We start from the raw sequence: 7,846 nt of genomic DNA on the forward strand, positions 1-7,846 counted from the left end.
AGAATTTTATTCTGAACCTCATAAAATGAGTTTCAAATTCAAGTTTTGGGATTATGTTGAAAGTTTTAATAAAACTTTATTTTATGAAAATGAAAAGAAGAAACATACTTGGTTTCTGAAGAGATGTGTAAATATTTTTCATCATACTATTCCAAATTGGTTTTATATATGGTGGAAAATATTTGGTCCATCTGCAAAAATTTTGCCAGAGGTTTTTATAAAACCTATGAATACATGGTTAAATGTGTCCCCATGCATAAAGAAATCCTTTTCTGAACATTGGATTGATGGCAAGACTTTATGTCTATTCTTCATGGAATTTGGAATTCCATGGATCTGGAGATGGCAACCAGAATGTGATTATACTGAGGAAGGTATCCCTTGTTTAAAAAGAGTCAGTTATACTAAATTCTGGGATAAAATGTTACGAGAGGATCCAGCAACTGGAAAACTTTATGGTCATGAAACTCTTCTAACTATGGAGGAAAAAGTTTCTTTATATCAGAAAGAATTCCATAATCAACAGGAAAAAGAGAAAGACTCTATGAGTCCCTTCAAGATTTTGACTCAGAAATATTCTGACATCTATTCCAAAGAAAAGATGATTGAAGTTTATATTGAGGAAATGAAAAAGGATTTATACTCCAACATTGGATGCTCGGATTCAAAATCAGATAAATCAATGGCTTCCGAATCAAGTGACAATCAATTTATTCATTTAATAAAGATGCATGATGCTCAAGACCCTGAGGATGATATTCCTCAATTTTCTCAAATAAATGATATTTTTGAGAATTTGAAGAATTCTTTAAAAGAAAATATTAAAGAAGATTAAAATTGTCAGATGAAGAATCTGAAGCTGGTGGAATATCACATCTCATCATGGCATATCGTGACAAAAAGTGGGTGGCATAACACTGTAGACTTTTTGAATAGCATGTTACTATTTGCTTTAATAAAGCTTGTACTATTTACTTTAATAAAGTATTGTACTGTTTTTATTTTAAGATGGAATCCTGGGTTTCATGTCCGGCTCTTCTATCTATTTATAGGATCATTCTGTGTCTTTAGGAGGACACGGTCGAGTTAGCTCCCCTCTCTACTCTCTTGTATACAACCCTTCTGAAGTTAATCAATAAAAGTTTGAAGTTCTGTTTACAACTTTGTAAGTTTATTGTTTTATTTTCTGTTTTTATTTACTATTTTTAATTTATATTTCAGAGATTAGCCTGAATGACAGGCTAAAGCATTCGTGTTAAATTATTACCTTACTATGACATGATCTATATTTTTGTGAAACTTGGAATCAGATTGATATAATAAAAGATTTATTTAAATTTCTGGAATCTAATGTAATATAAGAGTCTTTGGTTAGAACATAAGGTAAGAAGATGAACCAGGAAATGGTGAACACAAGGTTCGAGTTTATCCGAGAAAAATAAATTCATGTTGTAGCCCTTCAGCCTGCTTAGCCGAGAAATGGCGTTTAAGACGTTTATGGGTGATTTTTTATGAATTTATGATTCTTTGGGCTCTCGGTAAATCCTCTGTTGTTTAACTTCTCTGGAATATCTTTAGTAAATCCTTTTATGTTTTGTAAAATTCCAAATAAGAATCTTATATTCATTATTATTCTGGAGTTTAAATTTCTCATTTTCTTAGCTCAATTTGAGTTGAAGATGGTATATAGGCTGGAAACCAATAATCTCCATGTGAGCGAAAGCCACTAAGGAAAAGTTTGGTAAAACAATGTCACGTATCAGATTCCTCTTTGATTCCAAGCCTCAGATGGTATCAGAGGCATGGAAATAGTCTGGTTAATAATTTAACACTTTTTATTCAAATGAATATTTTCAGTTTAAAAGAAACTGTTCATAACAGTTTAAATGAAGAATATGATTTATCTGAAAATTTAGATTTATTGAATAAATGAACTATTCCTAAGATAGAATATAAAATGATCTATAAGTTAGGAACCTTTGAAAGAATTGGTTTTAAACACGTAGTTAAAACTACAGAATCATCAGTACCTCTTCATAATGAAGAAATGGTTATTAGATTGTTAAACAATAAAGATATTACGCCTTACATGAAAAATTATAAATTTATTCATATAGGATTAATTCAAATCGCATTTAGACCTTTAACTTTAGAAGGTTTACCAGAAAGCTTCATAGCAGCTTTAAGAGATGGTAGAAATTTGAATTGGAAACAATCTCTTATGGGAATAATTCAATCTAGTCTGGCTCATGGTCCAGTATATTTTGATGTTTATCCAAATTTATCTTATCTTTGTCTGATATTAATATATTAGATTCTTTAACATTAAATGTTAAAACTCATGGTTATAATTATACTCCTGGAACAGAAGTTATGTGTATCTGTTATCTTATCTATTATAAACCATTATTTACACTGAATCCTATGTGTAAAAGAATAGATAAAAAATTAAATGAAACTATTCTTATAGAAACTAATTTTAATAGATCTAATATTACAACTCGTAGATCTATAAAATGGGAAGAAATTGAATTTCCAGAAAACTGGATAATTGAACAAGCTGTTCCTAAAAATCCTATAATAAGTAGAGATTTACAACAAGTTATTCAAAATAATGAAGGATCTGTTCAAATACAGTTTAATAATGAACAAAGAAGATTATTACCATCTTCTATTTATGCTAGATCAAGATCTAGTCATTCTTTTATTTCACCTCTAGATTATATGGTAGAGATACCACAAACTTCTAGAGCATCTACTTCTCAAGTTAGAGAAGAATTAGAATATACTAATACAGTAGATGATTTAATTATAAATCAAAACAATATTGTTCATAAAGGTAACTTTCAAAAAGTTAGAGAAACTGATACAGTTTCAGAAATGAATTTTAGTATTTAATGGATAGTAAACCAAAGATTGATTTTACTGAAGGATCTTCTGGTAGAGCAAATATCAATGCAGAATTTTATTTACCCAAATGGGATTCTTTCAGAGATTTGTACTTTAAAAGTTTTTCTGAAGAAGAGTTTGAATATATATTGTTTCAACATTTTATAAATATTGTAAAACCAGAATAAATTAATACATTTTGTTCCTTGGTTTTTTAAAACATTTATTATAGATTATATTTCTATTCTTGAAAGAAATTATAAACTTTCTTCAGGACAGATTCAAAAATCTGTTTACCCTCCTCAACAATCTTTTATAATAGAAAAGAATAATAAAATTTTAAATTTTACTGCCTTTTCAAAATTATTTGAAAATGATATGTTACAAATTACTGTTAAACATATAAATCAGATAATTGAAAAACAGGATTATACAAATTTATATCTTACGATTATAGAAGAAGAAATAAATTCTCTTAAGGATCGCATTGATAAAATTATTTTATCTATTAATAAAATCAAACCAGATGTTCACATAGAAGAACCAGAAAATAATATTGTTTCTGTTGCTACTTCATCGATACAATCCCCTCCTGATATAAAGGATTTTAAATTTAAATCTTCTATTTCTGATATAGAAAAATTATTAGAAGAAAAATTTAGAAATCTTAATTTGAATACTCTTAATAAAGAGTTTGAAGAATTAGATAAGATTAAAAATCATTCTGAGGAAGAAATAAATAAAATTAAATGGGCTGATAGACCTACTACATCCAAATATTATTATAATAAACCTACTCCCATGGATGTCCTTATTGAATAAAATGAATATATTTTCGCTAATAGTTATAATGGGAAAAACATTTATGAATGGAATATTGATGGTTATAGTGATAGGCAAATTTATAATACTGCTCACAAAATGCTTATGTATAGTACTGTGTGTAAATCATCAGGTAATACTGATAAAAATATTGCTACAATGATAACAGCAGGATTCACTGGCCAACTTAAAGGTTGGTGGGATAATTATTTACATTATTCTCAAAAAGATGAAATCTTTAATTCCTTAAAAATAGAAAATAATATTCAATCAGAAAATGTAGTTTATACATTAATATTGACTATAATTGAACATTTTACTGGAAAATTCACTGATAATAGTGAACAAATTAGAACTTTATTAAGTAATCTAAAATGTAAAACACTTACTGATTTTATATTGTATAAAGATACTTTCTTATCTCGTATTTATGAGATTCCAGACTGTAATAATAGTCTCTGGAAAGCTAAATTCATAGATGGCTTACCTTTCTTATTTGCTGAAAGGGTTAGAAAAGTATTAAGAAAAGATGACATAAATATTTCTTATGATAATTACACTTTTGGTAATTTAATAAATACTTGTATTCAAGAGGGTTTAGCTCTCTGTAATGAATTAAAATTAAATAATCAAATTAAAAGACAGAATTTACTAGCGAAAAAACAACTAGGTAAATTTTGTGATCAATTTGTTATGGACTTACCTAATAAAGGTAAGAAGAAAATTAAAGATAATAATGAAAAAATATATAAGAAAAGACATTTGTCTGATAGACAAAGAGATAGAAAAAAGAAAAGAAAAGATATCCGTGAATCAGGGAAAACTGATAGGAAAAAAGAAAAATACAAAAATAAACTAATAATTTGCAGAAAATGTAAAAAGCCAGGACATTATGCTAATCAATGTTGGGCTAAAAACAAAATTAATAATTTAGATGATAATCTAAAAGAAACATTATTTAAAATAATAATGGATTCAAATAATAATTCTGACAGTGAAACTGAAAATTATTCAGAATCCTATAATTCAGAAGAAATTGTTGATAATGAATCTGATATTTCAGATTTAGAAGAATGAAATAATTGTATACTAGGAAAATCTTGTATTAATCCTATAGAGGATAATAATAAAAATGATGAGTTTTATAAACTTATTTCTCAATTTCAAGATTTAAATATTAATGTTTTAACTAACAATAATATTTTAGAATTCCTTAAAATGATTAAGGATCCAATATTAAAATCTACAATTATTGATCAAATGGAGAATACTGCTTCAACAAGTAGTAATGATAATAACATTCTTGTTAAACAAGAACAAGCTTATTCTATGAAAGAAGTAAAAAATCTTTTACAGAAAAAATATAGTCAACAAAATCCAGTTACTATACAGGTTTTAGTTAAAGAGATTGATAATCTAAAAGAACAAGTAAAATTTTTACATAATAACAATAATAGTTTAAATTATCGTATTTCAATCACTGAAAATAATAATAATTAAATTTATGAAAGTTTTGAAAATATTCAAGATATTTCCTTTCCTGATAATAATCAGAAACATTTATCTGTTTTGAGTATGATAATATCTCAAAAATGGTATGCTAATATTACTTTATTAATTGATAATTCTTATAAAAAGAATTTCATTGCTATGATAGATAGTGGTGCAGATTTAAATGTTATACAGGAAGGATTAATTCCTACAAAATATTTTCATAAAACTACTCATTCTCTTTCTCATGCAGGAGGAGAACCTTTAGAAATAAATTATAAATTACCTAAAGCTTATATTTGCAAAGATAAAAACTGTTTTCAAACCAGTTTTTTACTAGAGAAAGATATTTCTAGCCAACTTATACTTGGTCTTCCTTTTATTTATCAAATATATCCTTTAACCTATGTTGATGAAACAGGTATTATAGGAACTTTTCAAGGTAATCCTATTTCCTTTAAGTTTATAACTAAACCTGTTCATAGAATTTTAAATGAATTACAAGAACAGATTTGTAATGCACATGGGCTGTTCCCGGTTGGACTGATGCAACACGGTTATCCCATTACCCATTACTCATAGAACTTCTCCAGCCCAGGCACTGGAGTTTTTGCCTTCCCCAGGATTAGAACCCAAGACCTCCTGGACTTATATAGATCTTGGCATCAATCCTGGTACCAGTTGAGCTAGTAGATCAACTGGTACCAGGATTGATGCCAAGATCTATATAAGTCCAGGAGGTCTTGGGTTCTAATCCTGGGGAAGGCAAAAACTCCAGTGCCTGGGCTGGAGAAGTTCTATGAGTAATGGGTAATGGGATAACCGTGTTGCATCAGTCCAACCGGGAACAGCCCATGTGCATTACAAAAAAAGGCGCCTTTTATTGTAAAGATCATGGGCTGTTCCCGATTGGGCTGTATCCCTCTCGGTTGTCCCATTACCCATTACTCATAGAACTTCTCCAGCCCAGGAACTGGAGCTTTTGCCTTCTTCAGAATTAGAACCCAAGACCTCCTGGACTTATATAGATCTTGGCAGCGATCCTGGTACCAGTTGATCGCTGCCAAGATCTATATAAGTCCAGGAGGTCTTGGGTTCAAATCCTGAAGAAGGCAAAAGTTCCAGTTCCTGGGCTGGAGAAGTTCTATGAGTAATGGGTAATGGGACAACCGAGAGGGATACAGCCCAATCGGGAACAGCCCATGATCGTTACAATAAAAGGCGCCTTTTTTTGTAATGCACATGGGCTGTTCCCGGTTGGACTGATGCAACACGGTTATCCCATTACCCATTACTCATAGAACTTCTCCAGCCCAGGCACTGGAGTTTTTGCCTTCCCCAGGATTAGAACCCAAGACCTCCTGGACTTATAAAGATCTTGGCATCAATCCTGGTACCAGTTGATCTACTAGCTCAACTGGTACCAGGATTGATGCCAAGATCTATATAAGTCCAGGAAGTCTTGGGTTCTAATCCTGGGGAAGGCAAAAACTCCAGTGCCTGGGCTGGAGAAGTTCTATGAGTAATGGGTAATGGGATAACCGTGTTGCATCAGTCCAACCGGGAACAGCCCATGTGCATTACAAAAATTTTGGGCTGTATCCCTCTCGGTTGTCCCATTACCCATTACTCATAGAACTTCTCCAGCCCAGGCACTGGAGTTTTTGCCTTCCCCAGGATTAGAACCCAAGACCTCCTGGACTTATATAGATCTTGGCATCAATCCTGGTACCAGTTGAGCTAGTAGATCAACTGGTACCAGGATTGATGCCAAGATCTATATAAGTCCAGGAGGTCTTGGGTTCTAATCCTGGGGAAGGCAAAAACTCCAGTGCCTGGGCTGGAGAAGTTCTATGAGTAATGGGATAATCGTGTTGCATCAGTCCAACCGGGAACAGCCCATGTGCATTACAAGATTGAAAGAAAAACCTTTCAAATAAATTCTTTAAAAGAAGAAATAAAATTTCTTACAATTGATGATAAATTACAGAATCCTAAATTACAGGAAAAAATAAAAACTATTTATAATAAATTTTCATTAGAAATATGTAATGATCTTCCTAATGCTTTTTGGGATAGAAAAAAACATATTATTTCTCTTCCTTATGAAGATGATTTTCAGGAAAGAAATATTCCTACTAAGGCTCGTCCTTGTCAAATGAATTATGAATATTTAGAATTATGCAAGAATGAAATTCATTCTTTGTTAGATAAAGGTTTAATAAAACATTCTCAATCTCCTTGGTCATGTACCGCTTTCTATGTTAATAAAAATTCTGAGCAAGAAAGAGGTGTTCCTAGATTAGTCATAAATTATAAACCTCTTAATAAGGTTTTAAAATGGATTAGGCATCCTATTCCTAATAAAAAAGATTTATTAGACAGATTAGTTCATGCAATCATATTTTCAAAATTTGATTTAAAATCAGGATTTTGGCAGATTCAAATAAAAGAATCTGATAGATATAAAACTGCTTTTAATGTTCCAATAGGACATTATGAATGGACAGTAATGCCATTTGGCCTTAAAAATGCCTCTTCAGAATTTCAACAAATAATGAATGATATTTTTTATAATTATAGCAATTTTATAATTGTTTATATAGATGATATCTTAGTATTTTCTAATGATATTGAAACACAT

The sequence above is a fragment of the Primulina eburnea genome, chromosome 8 (assembly GCF_022965805.1).
Source record: "Primulina eburnea isolate SZY01 chromosome 8, ASM2296580v1, whole genome shotgun sequence".
NCBI lineage: Eukaryota > Viridiplantae > Streptophyta > Magnoliopsida > Lamiales > Gesneriaceae > Primulina > Primulina eburnea.